The sequence below is a fragment of the Lonchura striata genome, chromosome 4 (assembly GCF_046129695.1).
Source record: "Lonchura striata isolate bLonStr1 chromosome 4, bLonStr1.mat, whole genome shotgun sequence".
Lineage (NCBI taxonomy): Eukaryota > Metazoa > Chordata > Aves > Passeriformes > Estrildidae > Lonchura > Lonchura striata.
The window spans coordinates 37,041,807-37,068,039 of NC_134606.1; positions in this window are offsets into that span (position 1 = coordinate 37,041,807).

The window sequence follows — 26,233 nt, forward strand, 5'->3', positions numbered from 1 at the left end:
GGATATGGTTTATATTTTATTTTAAATATGTTTTATTTCATGATTTTTTATTTAATGTTTGTGTACATCTGGAACAGCAAAACACAATGAAAAGCCTAAGTATTATTTTCAGTCTTTTATAATGATATTTTATCATTCTATATTCTGTAAAGATTTGCATACTGAAAAAAAATTAAATTTATTCTTGGCTTTTTCTATATACTATTTCTGCTTAGTGGAATGTAGCTAAATCCATGAGTGCAAATATTAATATTTTCAAAAAAACTTAATATAAGAAACAAGTCAGAAAAGGAAAGTATCTGGGGACACCATTCATATGCAACCCTCAAAATCTATGAACCAAAGAGCAGTTTGGGGCAGGAAAGCTGTGTGACTTTTGGTCAGCCGGCTGAGAAAACTGCTGAGATGACTGAAAAGAAGTGAAAAAATAAAAGCTATGTGAGTTAGGAAGCATAAAACACAGTAAAAAACAAAAATAAGTCAAGCATGGATGCGGGGATAGTTAGCAGTATGAGAACTCAAGAGGAAAAATACTGACATTAAAAGGTTTAAAATGCTAAAAAATAGTAGAGAAACAGACAATGGAAATTCAGCAAGATCAAGGATCAAGTTCAATCTAAAAGCAAAGATTATTGACCTCTCCTCACCTGAGCAGCAAGTGCAATCTCATCAGATTGGTGAGTATATAATGCCTGTCTGGTAATATTAACACTTACCTACAAGCTCACTAGTCCTTGCTATCAACAGTGTGCTTACCCATAAATAAATGCTCTGCACTCTTCCGTTGTTCAAATCCTGACCTTTATGTTCACAGTAAAAAAAACAAAAGGAATAAAAGTTGTCAAAGTGAATCAGATAAAAAGGGTTAAAATTTTAAGACAAAAAATGAAAAATACCTCCATAGAAAAAGAGGGAGGGCAGAAAAATGAGTTATGGTTGCATACCACAAGCCTAGTAAGCCCTGAAGGTATTTTCGTATACAACATGCTACTAGGAGCCTTTATATCCACACTGAATAGATTATTATGAGATATGCCATCTCCTAGAGTTATTGTGCTCATTCCATATAGAATCCATGCACAGAAATTTTCACCTGCAAAAATTATATGAACATAAGATTGACATATAAATAGGCAAGTAGAAATAGGGTTTTCATATTAGAAAATAATCACAGCGTTGCAATCAGACTCAAAGGGTGGCCTGGATGGTACTGAGTGGAAGCTTTCTAATCTACTTCAGCAGTAATGTCTATATTGCCTTTGACTTGCCTAGATTCAAGCTTCAATTTATCAAGACAAGTGCTGTGCCTCAGCAATATGCATTCTGTAAGCTGCCTTTGCCCCCAGGCTCAAGAGAACAGAACACATTGCAGAGGACAGTCCCATTATTGAGCTGTCCCCACCAGTGCAGTGTAAATTGCACTCCTTGGCTGACATGCTGTGTAGTTCCCACCACAAGGCTCTCCAAACACACTCCCTCAAGAAGGGGCTGCAGCTCATCATTATCATGTCTCTGCTAAATTTTTTTGCAGGAGCTTTGTACCAGCTGCTGGTGAGTGATCAGAAGCCATTCATTAGAAAATCACTCAAGCCTGGTTCTTTCTCTGTGCTGAGGCCAAAGGCAACAAAAGTCTCACATAACCTTCTGGCATTGGAAGGCAATTCATGCATCCAGCAAAAGGATGTCTGTCCTTCATCCCTACATGTTACAGTAGACAAGAAAAATGAGAATTATCATCCTGCCTTCTTCTCAATGTCATATGTGAAATTTGCAGCTCTGGCACATAATGTTTTAAATCCTCTTCTAATTCATAAGAAGACATTATCCACTAGATTTTGGTATTTCATTGAGGCTAGTATGTAAAAATGCATCACTATGTCACAGAAATAGGAATAGTCATGCAGCACATCTTCCATCCCTGCATATTTATGTCGAAAATGATGCTATTCACTCCTCAGCTGGCTGTCAAAAGGTGTTCACCTTCCAATCCACTGCCCACTGAAAGCATCTATTCAAAATTATCACGGTATTCATGCCAACATCGTCAAGCTTACTTGTCCTTGCTGTTAGCCTCCTCACAAGTGGAGAGTTTTCACCACAGGTATTGTGTCTGCTCCTGCTACTGCTGGCCTCCAGACTTCACTGATTTTCAAGCAGGTGCTGACTCTCTGCATGGGGGTAGGAAAGATGTGCATGTTTAGATGGCTACCTCCAGTGGAGTGAATTTCACATTATCACCTGGAGACCAGAATCTTGACAGACAAATATCACATTTTGGTCCTACACCCTTGTCTGACAAAAGTGATGTGGTGTCTAGTTTTCCCCTATTTTTCAGCTGAAATATAGTCCAAAATAACTGCGGGTCAGCTTCAGCACAATTTTTGGTCTGTAGTGGAAATCTTAGATGGTTTCTTCCACCCACAATAGTTTGAAGCTCTTTTGTGATCCAATTTATTCAACTTATAACTCATGAGAAGTACTCAACAATCTGTATGAAATAATTACTCTTTGTAGAACTTAGACCTTTATTTAATCTATGACAGATGAATTAGCCCACACTGGGCACCCAACTTGTCCAACAGATAATGTTCTGAAATGAATCTGCTAAATACAAGGAGGAATGAGATAGTCTCATAAAAGTTTCTACAAAATCTCTCTAAATTATAGATAACATATGGGTTCAAAAACCATGGATTTTTCCTCTCCTGACACACAAATATATACATTTCCTTACTCAGAGAGCTAAAAGCAGATGTTTCACATAACCAAGACAACCATTTGCTTAGCTAAGTAATGTCTTGCTGTCATTGCTCCATGGTCCAGGATGGGCAAGCTGGGCAACACTTGCAATTCAGAGAAGCAGAAGCTTTCCCTTCCACATCCTTTCTTTGGGAGGGAAATAGCACCAGGGAAGTCTGGTCCCAGCCCTTCCATGGAAGAAACATCCCAAAATCTGGCTCATCCATCACCCCAGGCAGAGACATTCATTTTGCTGTGTGGCAGCCTTGCCTGGAGGCATCTCCAAGAAGGCAGATCTCTTCAGTGGGCTGAGTTCTGACCTCTGTGAGTTAGGAACAGATGATGGGACTGTGGAAGCTGAGTTTTAGGAAGGGGAATAGGATGTCTAAATATGAACAATAACTCCAAATCAAAATTGTAGCTACTACAAGAAAGGCATAACTATGTTTAGTGGGGCTTTATCAACTTACATCACCCCAGTTTAATGTTCTTTGTATATCCAATTAAGATGAATAGAGTAATTTCCAAAGTTTTCTATGTTTGTTCAGATGATTTCAAGTTTCCTGGGCAGTTTTCAAACTGATGCAATGCTTACCTCTTAATTAGTAGTAAAATGTATTTTAATAGTTTCCATTCAGTCAGGTTTTTTAATGAGTAAACAGTAGTCAGGATCCTGTTAAGCAGAAGGATAAGAAGATTTATGCACTTTTTCTATCAGACCCTACTTTCCAGTCTGTAGGATAACCCTGAATCTTCTGACAAAGCCAAACTTTTCACAGTGCAACTGATGGAGTTTCAAAGACCCTCCACAGATGGGTCTCTCCCATCTGCCATGAACCTGTTCTCCCATTGTATGTGCAACCTCTCTTCATTTGCAAGCCTGAAGGCATTTTGACTGTTAAAGTACTAGGTAAATCTTAAAAAAACCCAGCTGGGACTCCAGAAATGGAACACATTCATTCCTGATATATTTACACAAGCAGAAACTCTAAGTGTAAAAGAGTCAAATACTTCTGACAGTTCATCTCCCCTGACTCAAAGCCTTAGCCAGATCATGTTTTATTGGGATATAAAAGAGCATATTACTGGAGAAGAAGAGATGCTGTAACATCAAGCAAAGTTGTTGCTTTAAATCCATGCAGTGACATTTATTTTGTCACTTCATGTAAGAAAAGTGAGAGGAATTATGGGGGAAAAAAGCCCTCTCAGCCGGACAGAGGAGTTCTGTCTTGACATGGATGGGAAATAAAAGCAACTGTGTCCAAGATTTCTGTTTCACTTGGCTCTGAGGATAGTGATATGGGGGAGTCCAGAGAGAAAAATAACAACTGGCACATTCTCTGGCTTGCTTGTCTGTATGTTATAATATTTCAGACATTGAGTCATCTGTCCCTCAAACTCACAGTATTAGATGGAGGAAAACACAAAGAGCATTTATTATACTAGAACCAGGAGCAGTTTTCAAGGCATTGCAGCAGTAACAAGAAGGCTGGAAACAAGCAAAATGTTGTGAGGGGACACAGCTGGGCTAGCTGACCCAAAGTGGTGAAAGGGATATTCCATACAGTGTAATGTCATGCTCAGCAATGGAACTGGGGTAGTGGGAGAGGAAAGGGAAAGGCAAGCTGGCTTTCAAAAGCAGCCATCTCTCAGGGACTGCCTGGTATCACTCTGCTTGTGCAAAGAGGTAAATGATTGCTTTTGCTTCACTTTCTTGGGTTTCTTCCCCCTTTTTCCTTCACTTAAACTGTTATCTCAACAGATGAGTTTTATGAGTTTTGCTCTTCCTAGACTTTCCCCTGTCTTGCTGGGGTAGGTGTGGATGGGGTAGATGAGCAGGCAGCTGGGTGGGCACTGGCCAGAGTTTACCCACCACATATTACCTTCTAAAAAAATTGCCCTCACTTCAAGGAGGAGATTTTGTCTCAGAAAATACATTCAAGCTCTTACAAAGACCTCACTAAAATATTTATTCCAATATTTTCACCTCTATAGCTCTCATTGCACAGAGAGAATTATATTAACACTAATAATGGAACATAATTTTTAACTTGTAATTTGATTGCACTTCCTTTATAAAATCATTTCAGACCTATACCAATTATTGTAAGATCAATTTCTTTTTATAAACAGAGCTAAATAGCTGACTCCCATTTAAACCTTGGAAAAAAATTGCTGGAGTCTCCAAAACTGTACCTCAAGGAGAATATGTCATCATAGTGGCAAAGCAGAAAACAGCACTAGCTACTGCCTAGTATTCCACAGACTTCAGCTTCATTAAATAATGTAGCAAGAAGAATCTCATTTTTTTACAGGAAATTACTTGTCCTCTTATAGGATTATTTTTATTAATAGAAGTGAACATAACATCTGAAATTCACATGTAATCATATGGTTGCACCAATCATTTCTTATTGATCAAATAAAGCATTTGAAAACATGATTTACTCTGTGTGGAGTTTCACACTCATCATTCTTAACATAAGTATATATCATGATCTAAAATCTCACTGGTATTTGATAAACATAATGTTTGCATAACAGTAAATATAAAATTTTATTTCAATTTGCTGCAAATTAAAGTGGAGAATTTGTAATAATTTAATATTCTTGCTTTGCCCGAAGCTTTTCCTTCTTCTCTTTCCAAATGAGCAAAATTTCTGCCCAAAACCTACCTGCTCTTGCAAGTTCCCTGACTTTGATATGTAAGAATTTTCCAGATTATGGACTGAAAAATGAGATAAAGATTACACTGCAAAAAAAAAAAAAATCTAGCAGAAAAAGCCCAGCTATCCCAGTCTAAACTGTTCTCCTGTGCTTGAGCCAGAATTCTCATGCAGAAGACTGAATGCACTGGATTTACACCACTGCCTAATTTACTTAAGTTCTCCAAGCCAGTTCTCACTTATTTTTATTAATTCACTCCCATGTTTTTTCCCCATTCTCATAATGAGGTCAAGGGCTTTTTTGCAATACTTCTCACCTTCCCCACACTCACCAAGAAAAACACAAAAGTGCTCATTTCATATGGCCTGAAAAATCCATATTATTTCCCTTTTATTGTTATATGCCTTCTCACTGCTACCCGATGCTGTTATTCACTGGGAAGTCCTCTGATAAAAAGCCTGACATCATACAAGTTTCTTCATGCAAGAAAATAGCCAGCAAATCAAGATCCCTGGGAGTATGTAGATAATTAAATAAGTTAAGTTGCTTTTCAAAACTAAGTTGCAATCAAGCCAGTACTGAACATCAATTTTTGCAATAGATGCAAAAAAATAGCTTCCTTGATTTAAAAACAAGAAAAAAAAATCTAAATGCATGATAGAATGATTCATAATTAGGAAAAATCAGAATTAGGAAAGATAATCAAAAGCTTTTGCTTTCTTCCCCCAAAAAATGGATAATTTTAGTGGTTTTATTAATTTTTTTCCTCTGCCATGAGAAGTAGTTAGCACAATTTAAGTCTCTTCCTGCAGTGCTTGTTTATGTAAAGGAAAAAATTGGAACCTTTTTCCTTGAACATTTAATGGGATTTATATCATATTGAGAGGTTTTTTGATGATTGTCTTTTTTAATACAAAATTAACAATGGTTTGATGAAAATACTATTGTTTTTAATTGTGCAATTCTACAACATGAAAAATCCATGACAAAGATTTCAGTGAGCTGTGTCTGTACTAGAAAGGCAGCCTGGCTGCCTAGGAAATAAGCCAAATGTAAACAAACCCTTCATGGTAATTTGATAAGGCTATATAATCAATTTCAATACATTAAGTAATACCATCTGCTCCTCTAAAGATTCTTCATCTAAATGCATCTTATTTTGACAGTCATAATGTTTACTTACTCCATTTTTCTAATGCTTACTCTTTATATGACTCAGGGATAAGTACTCGAAAGGTCTAGGTAAAAATGAGCCCTGCTTTTAAAAGAATATTCATTTTCCCATAATGATGATTTATTTTTTAAGTTCTCTTTGAAAATGCAGCCCAGGCCTCCTTCCTGCTTTGGCCATTTCCATGTCAGCTTCCCACTGTTACATATCAGCATGCCCAGACACAGAAGCATTGGAGTGACTGACAGAAGCCACTATTCTGAAAAAACATTGATTTAAGACAACAGGGAGCCATAAGTAGGTTGAGATAGAAAGAAAAGTGTTGAAAAAGAGATTTGATAAATATTCAGATGTTCACTATCTGTGATGCTTGAAAAAACTAATACTAGTATTTTTGTTAGTAGCTAAGTCTCTGCAAAAAGATAAGAAGTAGCTCAAATCCCCTTTAAATCTATCTCCAGTTTGCCATCAGATATTTGGTGAGGGTTTTTTAAAGTCTTTCTAAAGATTAGATAGGATTTAGTGCTCTGACAGACTCATTAGAAACTAAGTGTTCACAGATCAGGTAGAACTGCAGAACAGGAAAACAGAGCTTAGTATCTTAAATTATTCCATCTTCATCAGACACAATTCATTCACTTTGGCATAAATTATTTTTGGCCTGAAATAGAAGGATTTCCAAGTTCTCTTCACCTTAACTCACTTTTACCAAAGTTAATTGCAAATTTCTCATTATCTCTAATAGCTGTGAGTTTAACTCCATGTAAACCAAAAAAATCTACTCTGCTTTCTAAAGCAAAAGGACTTATTTTTGAGAATGGTACTGTAAATAAAATACCCATTCTGAATAACTTCATTTTATATATAATTCATCATTGCTGTGATCATAAATAATTCTGGGCCTGCTCAGGTATTTTTTATTGAATCCTTTACCTTGATTTTATAGACTGGATCCTTCTTCTAGTGAATCGACAGGAATTTTGGCTGAGTTACTGTTTCCATTGCATCAATTAAAGCTTAGCTAGTAAAAATGTATATTCCTTTTAAAATATAATTGTAAGAATCTGAGATCTTGGCATAAGGATGATAAAATCACAAAGATAAACAGGAAAGTCTGGTTAATAGCACTAATTAAACAGTAAAAAAAAATTACTATAACTTTCCAAGCATAGGAATCATTGTGTGTGAGTTTAAAGCCATTTGGCAAAAAATGTGCATCATGAAAATCAGCTTAAATCCATACAGACAATTCAGTGCAACACAGTTGCACTGTCATTTAGTTCATTTGTGTATTAATTTGATTCCTTTACTAAACTGTAAATTTACACTTGAAAAAATCATCTCATTTTTGTCATATTCCAGTGAAGTGCTAGTAAAGTTGATAATAGTAAATAATCAAATAATCAGGATTTTCTTCCTTCTTGTTTCAGCCTTCTCTTCATACCTAAAGATTTTTGAAATCTTTATTCACATTCTGTACATGTCAAAGTACTTTGCTTTACTGCTCCAGCTACTTCACAACAAACCCAACAAAACAGCCACTTAAGTAATTTATTTGACAACAAATTCTTATCTATCCACTCCATGAGAAGTCAAATCCTAGTCCTGAATGTCCTTGAACTAAGAGGAAGCTTGTCTCCTACGTTCTCCCAGTGTTTCCTTTATTTAACTGAATTATTATTATTATTATTAGCTTTGCAAGTCTTCTATTCTGAAATTTTCCAATGCTCACTCACAATCTTATTGCCTCAAAACACCCTGCAGTACCTCATCAGCATGAAGAATGAAGTCATTAAGGCACACATTCTTTATCTTGCTCAAGAACTCTCCTTCTCTCTCTCGGTTCTTACCCAAACAGTCCATGATCCAGAGAAGGCTGCAATAATACAGTGGAAATCCATGTTCAGGCACCCGCTTCTGCCAGTTCAAGGCCAGAAACAGAGGATGTCCACACTGCTCAGGGAATCGGGACGTGGAGATGCCCATGCTGGCAGTGCACGAGCTGATGGCTCACCTGGAAGTGCCCATGGTGCTCAGTGCAGTGTGGTGCTCACCCTGCTCTTCCAGTCTGAGGGAAATACCCAGGTGCCAGTGAGTGTGATGCCAGCCCCCTGCTCACACTGTTCCACCCTGATCTGCTCACTCTGATTCAGACAGTGATTTACTGGAGTACTAGAAGTGTAAAACATCAGCCTACTTCCTGAAGTAATCTTAGAAAGCAACAGGATTAGCTTAACTCTCAGCATTCACTGGAGACAAGAAGCTCCCCTCAAGCAGAGATTCAGGTTTATGTCTTTGTTTTCATTTTGGCAGAGCAAGGACTTGAATCACTCTCTTCCATTACCCAGGTAGGTATCTTTACTCCCAGTTACAAGTTCTTATGTAATGGTTCACTAGGTATTCTTTTGTTAACAGAAACTCACTCATCAAGACATGTAAAATTCTATTAAGTAGTTTTGATATAACAAGAAGTTCATCATGGCTTCATACAGATATATATATAGACACATACACTCATTCCCACAGGCTGTGTAAAAATATCAACATAAAGCTCACCAACCTACCCCTGGAGGTGTGAAAATTCATCATAATTTTAAACATTCAGTGCTGGAAAGACATATCCTCTGCAGAGACCATTAGAAAAGCCCCTGCTCAATTGTTCCTTATGGTTTACACCATGGAGCAAAGACAGGGAAAATAGTAATTATACATTTTGATGAAAACTATTTTCCAGATGAAAGATGAAAATGAAATGCAAGAACACAGTCAAATACCTAAACTCAATTTTTGGGTAAGCAAATGCTTCCCATATCAAATATCTATTAGTATAATACTGGTATTGGTCTTAAATTTTCAATATTTTATGTATTAAAATGTATTCTTATCATGTCGGTTACTAGTTTTTACTTACTTATGTATTCTTATCATGTCCTTTACTAGTTTTAAACACAAAGATTTATATGAAACATGTTTGCCTATTGATATACAATGACTGATATAGAATATATTTGGATGTACTCCAATACTTAAGCTATCAAACTCTTTCCACAATGAAAATATTAAAAACAAGCAGATACATTATTTCATAGTGAAAGAAAAATTATTTCAATCAATCATTTGTATAATGTTTTTACCACCTTTGTTTCAAGAAACACTTTCAATAAGTGAGCTGACATTAATAGCTGAGGTGGGACTTCCAACTGTGCTGATGCAACAAAACAGTTAATTGTGAGGTTTCAATTAACAGGAGGGATGGCTTGGCACAGGTGGCGTGCAGGTTTAGGAACAGGCACCAAGACAAAGGATACCTACTACAGAAATAGGCAGAAGCAGGCCTGTGGGGATGCTGAGAGCACTTTTGGGAACACAGATTTTAACTTCCTGTTAGAAAAGCAGAGAAAGTAAAGCATCACAAAAGTCAGCCAGATTTTCTCACCTCCCTCTTCCTATCTACACACAAACTCAGTAGGGGACAGAATATAGAATCTCATCATCACCATCTGCAGTCAGACTACAATACAATTCTTCTTTCTGGCACTTGGAACATATCTCAGCTCACTAACCTCCCCAGTCTTAACATGTCTGAGTGAAAAACTAATATGAGAACATAGAAGAGGATTTTTTACCATAAGCCTAGACAGATATTTCCAAGTTTAAAATTTCAAAACTTAATCTTATTATTTAAAAAATATTCAAGTTTGTTATACCTGTAACTCAGTGATATATATTCTATTTCTTCCTGAAATACATTGCTTGATTCTACATTCTGTCGAGATATATAAGAAAAATTAGCAGTTGTAGAAAACAGTTCAAAAGCCAGAGAAGAAAGGATACAGGTGGGAGTAAAGTTGTGGTTAAATTACTTCCAGTTTTGTTTATCTCATTAGACAACAGTGTGACAACATATCGCAGTTCAGCTGAGGTAAAATATGTTACAGAAATGGGAATTCAGCATCTTTCAGGGGTTGCTGGAGACTGGCTACATTACAAGAAATTCTGGCTCAGAGCTTTAGCAGTTGTAATAACATTCTTGATCCTCTTGTAAGCAGCAGATGTTGAATATCTCAATTTTCAATATTAAAATTAATCTTATTACATCATTATCTAGCTCAGAGGATAATCACAGTCTTGTGATGTAATTCTGCATTAGAAGACTTCATCCTCTCTTTTGCTATGTTATGTTAAAATACAAGGTAATTAAATCATAGGTATTTATTTCAGAAAATCTGTTTAGTAGACATAAAAGTTAAAACATACAACGACAGCTCTATGAATCTACTTCCACACAAAAAAGTATTAAAACCAGTAAACAATTAATATATCTCCTGATATCTTAGGCTGAGGTGATAACATTCTAAAGACCCATAGCTCTTATAAATGTGATAAATGCCATAATAATCTCTTGTGCCCCAGTCTACCTTCTGTTCTTTGAGTCACAGGGAGCACTATGTCATCAGAGCCCATGCCCTTCCTTCCAACACAAACCATTCTATGATTCTGTGATTAATTCAGGTGTCTTGGCACTTTTGAAACATTTGAAACATAAAGCTTTAACTGAGATAGAAATTTCTTACCTTTTCTTTAATATATGCTTTATTGCAGACTGAGTGTGAAATAAGAAAATAAGGATTTCCTTACACAACACAAATGCAGCTTAAAATTGTTCCATATTCTCAATAGCTTAAAAGTATTGCCCCACACATACCAAGTATGAATATAGCAACATCTTTTTGTACATTTGTTTGGTCAGATATAGTCTCTGTCTGGATGCTACATTATGTCCAAGATGAAAAGAAAGTATTAAATTATAGTGTGATTAGAACCTGTTCAAAAAATAAGAAATTAATTAATATTGATGATTTATTTGCTGATAAACCCAAATCAAGTAAAGAAATCAGACAAAGTGCTACTTTGTGAAAGTAAGCAATTGCACCCACAAATTTTGTTTAGGCAAGAATTTCATCTGGAAAAGTCTTCCATTACACAAACTTTAAGAAGAATGCATAGAGAAATATGGAAGAATGTTCATGTGTCATGTTGTGTTATTAAACACTGCTAACTCTGTTCAAGACTGTGAAGCAGAATTCTTTTAATCCTTTCTTCTTTACCAAAATGCAAAATATAAAATTAGCAGGGAGATAACCACTTTGGATATAAGTTTTCTCCCCTTGCAATTAGGTTATATTTTCACCAGAAAAACAAGAAATTTACATTATTTAGTGAAGTGGAGATTCCAGTGAAAACTGTCATTTGCAGGAGCTGGAGCTCTGGAATTACTGCCAGACTGTCAACTAAAAGCTGAGATTTTTTTAATTGTCTGGCAGGGTTTTTTTGTTTATACTCATTTTTAGAGAATAATTTGAGCAAAAAATAACACTACAGATATCAAAAGTTTGAAGACAGCTGCCTGCCAAGCAAAAAGAAAATTGTTTTGAAGGCATTGACTTGTTTCTTTACAAAGAAAAAAATGGCAACAATTCATAAACACTGTGGGATAGGATTGGCTTGAGGGGATTGTGTGATTTTGGTTTGTTTGCATGATTGCAGAGGCCTGGTGGACCCAGAGAAACATCAAAGGACACATACAGCAAGTTTTCTTCCTAACTGCCTCCCCTTTAACCCTTTAGGGTTAGAAACTAATTTTATAAATAGCGTATAGTGTTTCATGCAGCTCCCAATATAAAATTATCTTAGTTTCTGAAGATTGAGGTGGTTGATGAGAAATGTTTAGGTGCTCAATCTCAACTTTCATTTTCAAAATTCTGCAAGATTTAGCATGAAATTCAGATGGACTTTGTGTCAGCAGTTGGTAATTCATCAGATTCTATTTTTTGTCCATATGGACCAAGACCTAACTGTTACTACTAAAATGAAACAAATAATACTAGAAAGGAACACCCAGGCAAAGGAGCAACGATAAGATGTTTGGTCTAGTTTCTTCTTTTGATCAGAGCAAGCATCAAACCCTTTTGGCACCAAAAAGCTAGTCTAAGCAGCCCTGTTTCAGCCCTGAAGGGGTACTAAAGAATAAATATGTTCTATCCTGTTGAAAAAGTCATTATAGAAAGATGACTACTAATGAGTCAGGACAAACAAAACCAGAATAGTCTAAAAGAAAGCCTTGAAATTAATAGTTTCACTGGAAATTAGTTTATATATTAGTTTATTAGTGATATAGTTCCAACATGATATACAAATATATGAAGGCCATACTACTTATGAAAGATACAACAGAGCACAGATTTGTTACCTACTCTTTTACAGCTATCTCATCTGTACTATAAGAATTATCCCAACTAAAGACTTGCCTTTATCCAACTTCTGATGATAAAATAGTTTCTTCACAGACTAAAACCACTAAATCAGCTCCCTTTCTCTAAAATATCTGAAAATTACTGCTCCTTTCCAGGTCCTTCTCCCTAAAGATGCTCTAGGGAGAGTGCTTGGCCCATCACAAACACAACATCAAATGAAGATGTCAGAAAAGGCCTGCAGAAGACTTCATTTGTATTTCCTCACTCCAGAATAAATCTGGAAACAAATCGTTCCCAACACATAATTGGCAATACTACTCAGTAACAAATGTGACCCTTCCAAGAGTGCTCATATTCCAAAGGCATTCCTGATTATTTCACTTTTTCCTTCCACCACTAAGACCTACACAAATATTTCCTAGTTTGGAAACTTTTTTTTTTCTAGAGCACTTTTGATTAAAAAATGAATTTGACTTTTTGACCCAAAAAAGTGCCTTATTACTTCCACAATTCTTGAAACATTTTTCAGAAAAAAAAATGTTCATTGATTAACATTATTAACAGAATGACTAACTACTATTTTGTTTCAATCATCACATTTCTAATATGTTTTCCATGTCCTCAGAGATACCATTCTACAGCATTTCTTCAGCCTACATACAGGTTTTATGTTCTATTTTCTTTTTACACGGTTCTGTGATAACCATTGTCATGCTGTCTTTTTATTATTAATGCTATTTCTTATCCAGAAATAGAAGAAAATGTAATGCAATTAATGGCACTATAAAAAATATTATCAAGCCATATCTCAGCAGAAAAGACTGACTTCAGATTTTGAAAAGATGTTAAAATATGTTGCTTTGTCTATTCAAACTACAGAGCTAGTAAAACCTTGGTATGAAAACAGGCAAATGAGGAGAGTATTGCAGGTGATCAGCCTTCAGGTTACCCTGAATATTACTATATTTTAGTGATCAAGTCTATCTAGTAATGCCCAAGTCTTAAAACTCAAGTGCCCATACTATCTAAATATTAATTCTGTGCCACAGACTCTCAGTGAGTGATTTGTTAATTTTTCAATTTCACTGCAACTTCCTTGTGAATCAATGATATTCCATTACAGATTCAGGTATGTTCTTTGAATAATTTTACAACATCTGCAGAGCACAAGAAACTGACTCCTATTGAAAATCAATGGGAATTAGGTACAGAGCATAGATTTTCAATACTCTTTGCCAGAATAACTCTGTTACACATTCACAGACACAAACATTTCGCCTTTGGGCTATAATTTAACCAACATTTAAAGCTCTTTAACATACATAGTCCTATTTTAATTTTTTTTTTTTTTGGTCAGGATAAATGGTGTCTGAGTTGAACAGAAAAGCGTGACATAAATAAAGCAATATATGAAATACAGGATTTGAAATTTAATTAGAAATACTCTGGACTTCTAGAATAAACAAGTTCAAATCACTTTTACTTATCTAGAGTAAAGAAACATGGATTTATTAATGCACATTTTTACAGTTAATTTAAAAGCCATAGGGCAGAAAAATTTAAAATTATGACATATAAAATAAAGTCTAAAAATTAAAAAAAAATTATATGGAAATTTTCAAAACTCTTTGCAGTTTAGCAGGTATTTTCATTAGACATATTGAGGCAATATCTATAGAAATGTACGAAGGGCAGAGTTAAAAATACTTTCTTTGTAGTTACCAGTACAGAAAAGTTTTGATTAAATGCATATAAATTTGGATCAGTTACCACTAATTTTTCCTAAAACCCACAGAAAACAGAGATAACATTACAGTTTATGTATTATTCTAGACAGAATTTGTTTCAGGATTTAAATCTGAGTATGAAGCAAAGTTTCTGCTTGTATAGTTCAACATTGCTGACACATGTTAATGCTGAGCAGAATTCTACACAGTTGTCTCTAGTCTACATGCACTGAAATACTTTGTGAAGTCAATTTTCAGGCTCTTTTGACTTGTCAAAACTTAGACTGCAAAAGAATGGCCGAGGGGGGGGTGGGGGAATGTGTAACATTTGTGTACTGGATTTCCAGAGCAGAGAGCAGACAATCTCTGTGATGAGTATTCCCTAGCTACAAGCCCCAAACTGCATGTTCCCTTTCCACCTAAACTGACAAGTTAAAACCATGCATTTTTAAGGTCCAGCATAAAGACTTTAATCTTTACTGAAAAGATCCCTCTTGGTTCAACTAATACAGACCTTACTATCATAACAAAATAGTTTTCAGTCTAAATGTTCTACAGTTTTCACAGAAGACTACATTTGGGTTCTGCCCCTCTCTGTAGTAATATTACTCCACAGAAACTCTTGGACATGTTAAATCTGCTACAGCATATTTACATCTGCTACATTCTTTAAACATGAATATAGAAACTATATGATACTTCATGTAAAAAGATGTCCTTTTTTTCTTGATCAAAAACCAGAAGATACTGTTTGATAAACTAGTTACTGAAATGGGACTCCACACACACATCTAACATTAACAAAGTCATTAATTTTTTTTTACATTTAATTTAATTTTTTACACTGGCTAGTTTATTCCTTCTAGCTGATATATATGTAAAAGTATCAAAAAAAAAAAAACAGAAAAAAATGTGGGATCTAATTTGTAAGCATAATTTATGTGTTGTATCCCAAACATTTCCAATGCACTGTAAATGTAATATTAGGTTATTCTGCATGTGTTCACAGTGTCTGCTTCTCTAAAATGTAGAAGAAACAAGAGCATTTTCAAAGATAGAGAAGACTTCTGGTGATTAATATTATGGCTCATGTTGCTCTGCTAAAGTTTTCTTCTTTTTCAATGGAGAAAGTTGTTAATAACATTTCCCAGCCTACCAGGTAAACTCTGCAGTAGCAGATCCATATCTACACTGAAAATTGCACTCATATCTTCTAGAGAAGTGTGCATATATTCCAGAGAATAACACATGAAATACTGTGCTGCAGTACTGAGGGTGCTTGAAAATTGGGTTGCTCCTGCAAGGAAAGATTAAGTTCAATAAAATTTCAGAAGCTGTCATAAAGATGAATATTTTTTAAATCAAATTTATTTCCTCTTAATCTTTTAGGATTCCAATTTTAAGACATGAGTGAATAAATACAAACAACTGATGACTCATCTTTAATTGTAATGCAGCTTATCCACTGGGCATAGACACATTTCATAGACACCTTTAGCTCTGCTGGCTGAGATCAGCACATATTAACTGCCTAGTACAGAATGAGAATAATTTTCTTCCAAAGATGTATGTCTTATAATTTACAGGAAAATGAAAATGGTTATAAGCTAAGAAAAGCCTATTTAAGGAGAAAATATTTTTGAGAAATATTCTGTTTAAAACCAAGCCACTAATCAATTCCTTCCAGAGGAGACCAATAAGGAGTTATCTTGAAAACTACTACTTGGCAAAAGCCTGCTGAGCTGCGCTGCAAGAATTACACAGATATACTAACATTGCACATACCTTGGAAAAGAAATACCTAATTTTGAAAGGATCCTGCAGTAAAAAGTCTCCTATGGGGCTAAAAAGCTAAAACACAGCTAGAGCTGACTACAAAGAAAACAGTAACATCTTTAAAGCTGCAGTCAGGAACGGATGGATATTGTTTCATGACACCAGTTTCTGCTTGCTCACTTCTTTGTATTCTATACACCTGTGAAACTCACACTACATCAGTTTCACAGTATGTAACTGAAACAAGGAGACCTCACAGGTAAACTAGACAAACAATCCTCTCTCTGTTGATAGCATATTACTGCTGCATGCAAATGTATCTGCACATAGACCACCATGAAAAGATCCCAGTAAGAAAGTCATAGTCCCAGTTCACTTGAGAAATTATATTTTATCTAAATATATGTAGCTGAGTAATTTACAAACAAGAATTTTCTTGCCATAGTGCATCTACATTTCACCTTTCCCTTAATATCATCCTGTTAACTCTATTTGAACCACTGGGCTTTTTTGTAAAGGATTCTTCTTCCTCATTGTTTTTAACCTTCAAATATTTATTGGTTATTTTCATTCTTCCCAGAACTATTGTGGGAAAGCCATACAATTTGCCTTCAAAGTATGCAAGGTCAGGAAATGTCAGCTGCAGCATCATGTCCTGGAGTAATGCCAGCATTGTTTGGAACTCATCAGATTTCTAGGCAGAAGGTCTCATTATTGATCCACTTTTTAATAGTTTACTCAATTACTCAACATGGTATTAAAATAGTCTCCTGACATTTCTAAATTTCTACATATAAATATGCTTTTCTTTAGATGTTTAGGGGTTTGGGGGATGGAATGTGTAGATATAACTCTTATCTGATATGTAATATTAATGGACTTTTTTCTGGTTTATAATGGATGTCTCTCATGCATTTTAATAAACTTTTAATGGCTATAAAGGAACAGCTAAACTGCTTGCAGCAAAAACAACCCACATGGCACATCAAGTGAGATTTGTGGTTCTTTTCACCTCTGCTTCCAGATTGCTGCTACACTAAATGTTGTGAGTGATGAGTGAATTATGGAGAACCTCAGCAGGAAAACCTTTCTACATGTGAGCTTCTCAGAAATGCTTACTTTAAAATAGTTTTTTCCAAAACACCAGTCCCTAAATAATTAATCTGTGAATACTCTTGGTCCGTGACAGAAGTGCCACATCTGGTTTAACATGATGGATTTTGAAAGCCGTTCAAGATAAACCATTGTGGCAATTCTGTAGCTCATAAGGACTGTTATTCTAGGATAATTATCCAAATCCTTTTCACAGAATCATCAAGGCTAGAAAAGACCAGCAAGATTATCTAGTCCATCCATCAACCACCATAATCACCCCTAAATCATATCCTCATCCTGTGCCACATCCAGACCAACTTGAACGCTTCCAGAAGTAGTGATTCTACCACTTCCCTGGGCAACTTATTCCAGCACCAAATCACTCTTTCAGTGAACATTTTTCTTCTGATATCTAATCTGAACCTTCTCTGGTGGAACTTAAGGCCACTTCCTCTCATCTTTTCTCTTTAGATATGGCAGTGGCATTAGGGACCAATCTTACATTGCTACAACTTCCTTAAGGCAGTTGTAGAGAACAATAATGTCCCCCTGACCCTCCTCTTCTGCAAGCAGAAAAACCCCAGCTCATTTACTCCTGGAAAGCAACAGCATTGTGGTAATTTGCAAACTTTAACAACTCTTCTTTTGGCACATAAACACATGTGATTTTCTGTATTTGAAATTCATCACACAGAATAAACCAATGCCTTTATATCCCCTTCATTGTCTGGCTTCCCTTTTCCCAGTTTCCTGTGATGTTTCTATCATTGCTCAAACTGAATATTTATGTGCATATGACTCTTAGTTCTGTTTTGTTTCTCTGATTGCCTCACATTTTCACTATTTTGCATGTTAAATCTGGAAACATGGAGCTGCCATCCCAAAGTTACATTTGTTTTGTATAAACAAAATCTCCTCAATTAACAGAAAAATATCTATTTCTTGAGACCTTTTAGCCCCCTTGATCTCTGAGAAGCAGCTGGACTGCAATGAGGTTTATTTTCTGCTAAATTTAAACACCTTTATGCAACACTGGTCTCCTCTGTGCAGTCCTTTTGACTATAATTGGTAAGAGAATCACTCCAGTTCAGCAGCCAAAGGAAAGGCTTGGGCTGTCCTGCAGTCACAGAGGATGGCAGTCTGTGGAGAAGGAGCAGTTTTCTTCTGCAGAGGTGGGAAGGGTGCTGGTGAGCAAACCCTGATCCTTAGGGGAACCTGAAGCACTGGCACACTGCTGTGGGACTGCTGCTTAATCTTCACTGCCTGCAACTCCTACGTCTTTTCTGAAAGTTAAGTGGTTTGAATATAATCAAGGTGTCAAAAAAACACCACCAGTCTGGAGGGGAAGCCTTAAGATTTGGGTCCTTTTCAAGACCAGTTCAAGACAGTACAGTTTGGAAGGGACAATATTGAGAGCTTCTTTTCAAAAAAATTCATTACTTGGGAAGGTTCTTAATTTTATTTTCATTATAAGGGATGTGAAAATCTCTTTGTGTTTAATTCAAACACACCTTGCCAAGTAGTCAATCTTTTCAATTTTAGTACTAATCTAAAATACCTTTGCAATTTTTTTATTGCTGTAACCACAAAGTCTGCTGAGATGTGAGGCAGTGCACATAGCTGAAGAACTCTGTAACTATGAGTATAAAGTACAGTATAAACAATGCAAAAGCAATATAAGCTACATAAATCAAATGCATAAACAGTTCAAAGCATAGTACCAGAATAAGAAAGCAAATGAACTGTTGTTTGGAAATCTGATGAAAGATTGGAAAGCAACATTCATGAAATCTGTAACAGCAGAAACATTTCCACTTGGACTAGACTGATGCCAATTAATGTATTTCTGCAGGTATATGTCTCTATAAATAATCTGCTGATGTGCACTGGGCAGCTGAATATTTGTAACATAAGGTTTGCATTCCCTGCCTATTTTGTGTACAAAGGCTTGATCTTTATTATGACAAACATGGCTTTTGAGAGCATTTTTCCAAAGTAGCCCAGACTGGACACAAAGCATGGAAGAGTATTTTAACAGAAATCTTTGGGCAAGAGCTCAGATCCAATTCACAGTCACACAGCCAGGGTACCCTGGCTCATGAAATAGACAGTTACCTTGAAAACAGGAGGGGTATGTGGTTTCCTTTGAAAGGAAGAGTGCTGTGGAAACAAGTTTGGAAATATTTGTCAGGAAAATATTCTAGCAGAAAGAAAAGCTGTTTGATTTTTAAAAGAAGGATTTGAAATGGCTCAGGACATGTTTGAGGTGCAGGGTAGATTCAAAACTCCCAGGCCTCTGGGAGCAGGAAACACAGTTCAGCTTGCTGAACTGATGAAACACTGTCATCTCTGAGTGAATGGTCTCTCAGCTGCTCTCTGGTTATGGGCCCTATGTGGTTTTGCTTAGGAGACACAAATTAGATTGCATCCTTCGAAGATCCAAAAGAGAAACTAAAAGGGATGATATCACTGAGCTGGGAACAATGGTCTGGCATAGGTACTTTTTATTGCCTAGTAAAGCTAAACCTGCTGCCTGTAATTGAAGGGGCTTTTAATATGAGAGAATTGTTGCAAGCAGGGAAGTAAAACATTATTTCTTTCTGGTGAGAAGGCAGAATTGGTGTTTTGTAAGAGCCAAGTTCTGAGCAGGTAACCTTTAGGAAAGCTCTGATGGAAGCCTTGTGAAACTTTCTACTGTTTGGGCTTTATTTCTTATGATTGTTATATCTATTTATAGAGTTCTTTTTGTAGAGAAGTAGGAGACAACAGGAGTCCAAAATAGCAACGGTTAAGTAGGGGCACATGGGAACCACAGAAGGGCTAACAGAGCTGTGCCATGACAGAGTAGCCATACCATAAATTAAATCCTTGGAAAAGTAGCAGAGGAAACTGGAAATATGATTCCTCCCAGCAACAGGTATGTTTGAGTGGGGCTGAGCTGTGGTTTCATTGGTCTGGGCAGAGAGCAGAGGCATGTCTCCAGCCAGCAGAAGTCTGGCAGAGAGAGCTGGCATATTAGAAGCCAAGGGTGGGCATGGAGGACATGTGCCACAGCACAGATCCTGAGCAAGAAGAATGGATCTGGGAAGTGTGTGAAGGAATAAGCAATCACTGACCTCTCCTTTGGCCACATCACATTGCAGTAGAAGCCTAGATCTAAACATGGAGATGATCCAGTGCCAGAAACATTTTGACAGACAGCAAGTTGCTTCTCACTTTGGTAATGGCACCTCATCCCTCCCTCCCACCTTCCCACCATGAACTAAGCCAAATTGCAAAGTAAACAAAGCAGCTGTCAGATTTATTGTTTAGGAACTTGGAAATCTTTATTGTGCCTTACCTAAGGGCTAATCAAAGTGTCAAGCACTACTCGTATTTTGTATCTCTAGTACCAAAGTCAAAAGGCAATAGAAGCCAAAAGAAATGTAATCTACAGTAATAGCATTTAAGTTTCAATACATTAAAATGTTAGAATCCTAAATATGTTTGCTGATGACTTGAGAGCTGGATTTATAACCTATGGCTGAACATTTTTTCTTGCCTCAACAGCAGAAGATCAGATACTTTATTACCAAGTCCCACATACACTATTCATAACTACAGGTAGCCTAATAAAGTGCAGATAAAAACTCATACTTGCTTTTCTCCTCATCTCTGATTTGATTCTCTCTGACAATAGTTGCTAATTTTTAGCTACAAATATTATTCAAAAGAGATAAATAGTGATCTCCAGCAGCTCTAACCTGACAAATCCTTTTAAAGTCATCTAATTGGTGCACTTTCATGTGCTTTTATCACTCTGACCAGATACAAGTGGATTTTTTTTATTACTTGAAAGCTGTTGGTGACAGGTATTTATTGCTGCAATCATCCACTCTTAACATTTAGACTGTAAAAATTGACCCTAGCCTGTCAACCATTAAGCACCAATAATTATTTCTGAAGTCATGAAAGTGAAGTGTGACAGCCATTTCATACCTAGTGCTTTAACAGGTCTTATAACTTTCTGAAATACTTTCATTCTCTATTTTCCATGCACCAGTCAAAAATATGAGTATTCTTAGGGAGAAGTGTAAAGTTTGTGCATGATTAAAGAGTGATGTTTCATAACACTATCATTGTGAAAGAGTATTCTCATGCATCAGGTGGGTGTTAAGTTACCAACTCACACAAAAAGGTTTTTCATATGTAAATATACCTATAACCAGGATTTTTTTTAACTACATACAGTGACAATGCACAAGGTCTTTGCTACCACTGCTAAGCAAGAATTAACAAACTTTGTATGAATGCCAAAAGTGATACACTAACAGAAATATTTTTGTGAATTGTTAGAATTTATTAACCACATTATTTTGATCACAAAAGCAATTATAAATACCTCACATAAATTTTCTGCTATGTAAGGCATACATCTCAAGCACAGTTTATGAGGCTTTTTAGAGCCAGCTTATTTATTAAGCTGTAAAATCTCCTTGGAACTGCTTGTAACTCGTTGATGCTTGCTCATGTTCTACTGGTACCACTCCTATGGTACATATATCTCTTCTTTTTTGTCTCTGGGCACTAGAAAGAAGGAGGGAGATAGTGCTTCAGTCATTCATTTGCTACATTATCTTGAGCCTGACAATGAAGCACTCCTTCAGGTAAAATTCCTGGCAGATACATCCCAAGGACTGCAGCAAGATCTCCACTGGAGAAGCATTACAATCAAGGAAATTATTAACAGCTGTTATATAGCCTGAAGCTATATCATTAAACTCCCTTCCCCAAGTTAAATGGTTAAAAACTTAACAGTATAGAAGAATGAAAATAATTCACGTGTTAACAATGTGCTGCAAATCATTATGCAAAATCCAGAGACACTTTCAGATAGTTTGATTTTAAATTATTTTGGACTAATACAGTTTATTTAGAATGACTGACTCATCATGGGAGTTTTGCTAAGCTTTTGAAATTAACTTTAATAAATAAAATTGTTGAAATTGTTGTCATAACTTGAGAAGTTCTGTAAAGTTCTGTACTGACCTAGTTTACATCTTGCTGGTATTGCAAATGTTAATGGAACAGAATGACAATATTATACATGTGTAAAGTGACATTTAGATTGCCTGTTTATATGTATGACACCTCAACCTCTTTCTGAAAGACTTCTTAAGAGACTACTTCCGTTAGCAGAAGATATTCACAATACATCAGTAACAAGGAACTGATGTCTGAAAAACAGCTGGTCAAAAATCTAGACATGATGTTCATAATATAGAATTCAGGAATAGTAAAAAAAATATAAGATTTTTTTTCTTAATAATTCTACAGGAAAATTCTTTAAACTGGAATGTCCTACATTTTAGTAGAAAGTGTGCCCCTTTGAATTAGGTAGGCATCATCCTCACAGTCATATATACTTGCCAGGAAACAAAATTGACAGATTACTAAATTAGTCTAGCCACCAATACCAGATATTATCCTCTGAAGACCGTGCACAAAGCAGGAAAATTGCACTGCATTTATCTTTTCATCCACTCATATATTTTCTCATTTATTCAGAAGACCATTCACTGAAGATCAAAGTCTCTAATACTTAAATGTCATTTAACTATCAGTGCAAGTTGCAAAACAAACCTAAGTATTCCATAGAAGAAAACCAAATAAAGCAGAGGTCTGAGAACTTACATTTTATATTTTTAATAGAAAACAAAAAGGAAGTATTTTTACAAAATCTTCCTGGCAAAGATTTTGAGGTTTAATCAGACATGAAGAAAAAAAAATAGAACCCTTAAAACTTTTGAAAGGCTGCAGTACATTTATAAACAGCATTCTGATAAGAGGTGTCAATAGGCAAAGTAGCAATGGGTATTGGCAAGGAGTAAGAAGTGCTAAGAATAAAGCCATTAAGATAAGGCTGAATTATTTAATTTTTCAAATCTTACTCAGAAAATTTAAAAGAAATTCAATATGTTCAAGACTAATTGCAGGAATCACAGACACATAACAAAGTACTTCAAGCTGAAGTCAACCTGCTTTCATATATATATAATGTACATATGTATTTAGTTTATTCTCTCATCTTATTAAAAACTTTATAGCTATTCCCAATACTGAGTGATAGTCTCTAGAATGCTACATTGTTTGGTTTCATAAAACTGATTTTTTTTAAACCCACCATAAATTAGTTCCTGAGGCAGGAGTTACCTTTCCTTTCAGAGCTTGACACAGTAGATACCTACTCATTGCTGCCTGATACAGCAACACTGAGAATATTGAAAAGACCTTTTTTCATTGCAGTTTATGCATGAGCACGCACTTTAGAATGAGAAGAACATATGGAATACTTTTTAAAAGCTTTAGAGTATTTTTCAGTCTGTGCTGTCAAAGGTGCTCCATTTTGTGCAAAACACTTCAGTACTCATTAAAGCAAAGCCCAGCATCTACATCTCTCAGATCAATATGATCTCTACCAGGCTATAGCTGTGCAAGGAAACAGTGTGCTGGTATTTGAAGAAGCAACTACTTGTTTTCTGTTTTTATTTAATGGCAAAATTTTAGAATATCTTTTTCTATTGTGAAAACTGATTCGGGTACCTAGCATATGCCTTCCCCAGTAAAGCATTCATCAGTACACTTCAGAAAGCTTTGGTTTCTCTTTAATATAATTCTGTACTTGTGGTCTCATTTCCTTTCCCTAAAAAACATTTTTCAGCAAATTATTGACATCGGGGGTGCTCTATCAAAAGCAAACTGGAAGTATCTGAACAATATGTGAGTATTTCTTAATGCTGTTTTCCATAAAACAGTACAAGACAGACACAGAGATTAATGAAACACACAAAAACCAGAAAACAGAATAAATTCCAAAGGTTTCCACACAGAAAGAAGCATATTTTTTCTTCAGGAGGACCGCATAATACTCATATCTGGTATTCAACTTTCTAGTACCATGTGGGAACAAGCATCTGACTTAGCAGATGCTTAGTTGGTCATTTTACACTGAAAGTAAAGGTACATTAATATGATGGTTTTCAATTATATGACCACTCATCCTCAAACACCCTGTTCCTAAAAAATTAAATTTGTTTTAGAAAGGATTTCAGTAAAGTAATTCATGCATTCTGCCATCAATATCCTATGTGCCAGTGTGCCAGTCTCAGATTTTTCTGTAAGTTGTGCCTTGGAAGATCTGGGGATAAATTAATTGCAAGTAAAATCCCTCCAGTCAAGCAGGAGTTACTTATATGTAAATCATTCTCTTCTCACTGAAGAAGAGGCTCAGATGCTGCAGGGCACTTCTGTCTCCCTCAGATCTGACTTGGTAGAATCCTCATTTAGGGCAGATGACAAAGACTTAGTAAGCCAAAAAAATTACTAAGCAGGGCAGGGGCCCATCAACAGTTTATGGTCTGGCATTTTCACCTACATGCCTTTGCAAATTATCTGTTCCACAAAGAAAATAACCTCCAAAAGCAAACTGATTCAGCAGTAATGCTCATCAGAGCAAGTGCCAGCAACACAGCAAGATCCAGAGTACCCCTCTACCTCTGACCCATTGTAGTTTATTTTATTTGCTTATTTCCTATAACTTCTGCATTTCACCATCACTTATACCAAAAGCTGTGAATTTGCAATGGCCCACAGCTATCTATGGAAGAGATAAACACACATATTTTTCTTGGATTAAAAACCGTCTTTAAATAATTTTACTTTTCTAAGGAACTGTTATGTTCTAAATGGGTGTATTATATATATATTGATTAATTTTGACATACTGCCTGGATACCAAGTTCAAACAACAATGTAAAAAGTTCCTACAAATGGTGAAGGCCTAACTTTGGGGAGGCCTTAGAATTCTCTTTCCTGACTGTGTGGGGATGGAATAAGAATATTTGCAAGACACCTGTGAACTCGGGATAAAGCTATGCATTCACACACATAATTGTGGACTGGAGTTTAACTAAGTTCCCAACACAGCTTTCTGGGAAGACAGCTATGCTCATCATAGGATATCAGACCTGGAGATAAGCAGTGTCTGCTCCAGGAAAGGGTTGAACCAATTGGTACTTTTGATGAGCACACTAGTAAGCATATTTGTTTTAAAGCACATAATTTTTTTTTTTTACTAGTCCTAACGTTCTTTATCTTCACTCTAATGATTCTCACCAGTTTCATGTCATTTGATCTTATGAGGCTCCTCAGTTTTATTAGTGTAGTATTCCTATACATAGTACTTCTTACATGGAGCTTTTATGCTGTACCCAATCATTTCAGAGAAGCTACCTTGGAATTTTAAGGCCAGCCAGTGGGTTTGCTTTTGGTACAACATATGCTTACACTTGAGTGTTGAAGTCAGTTTTGGTCAACAAAATGAGTGGTGATGTTGTGAAATGGGAGGAGAAAGTAATACATGTAATTTTTTAACATTTCATTTAATTTTTGTTTAAATCCCTGAATTCCACTAACATATCATAGATGGGAAGTGGTAAAACTGACATACTGAAATAAAGACAAAACCAAGGGAATCATGAGAACAGAAAGAAACTAAGTTACACTTAATAGAAAACACAGGTGGGGGAAAGACCCTCATCTTACCATAAAGAATTTGGATTCTTTTAAAAATTTTTTGTTTCTCAGAGGATGTGTCTAACTCAAATGGGTGGACAGAGTTTAAATTATCTGCATCTATATGTAATGTACAGGAAAATACTGAATAACTAAGTTGTTAAAAAGTTAATATTCTGCCTTAAGGGTTATGCAAACCACTACAGAATGAAGAATTTGCTACAGTGTAATCAGTGTGGATTTCACTGCTG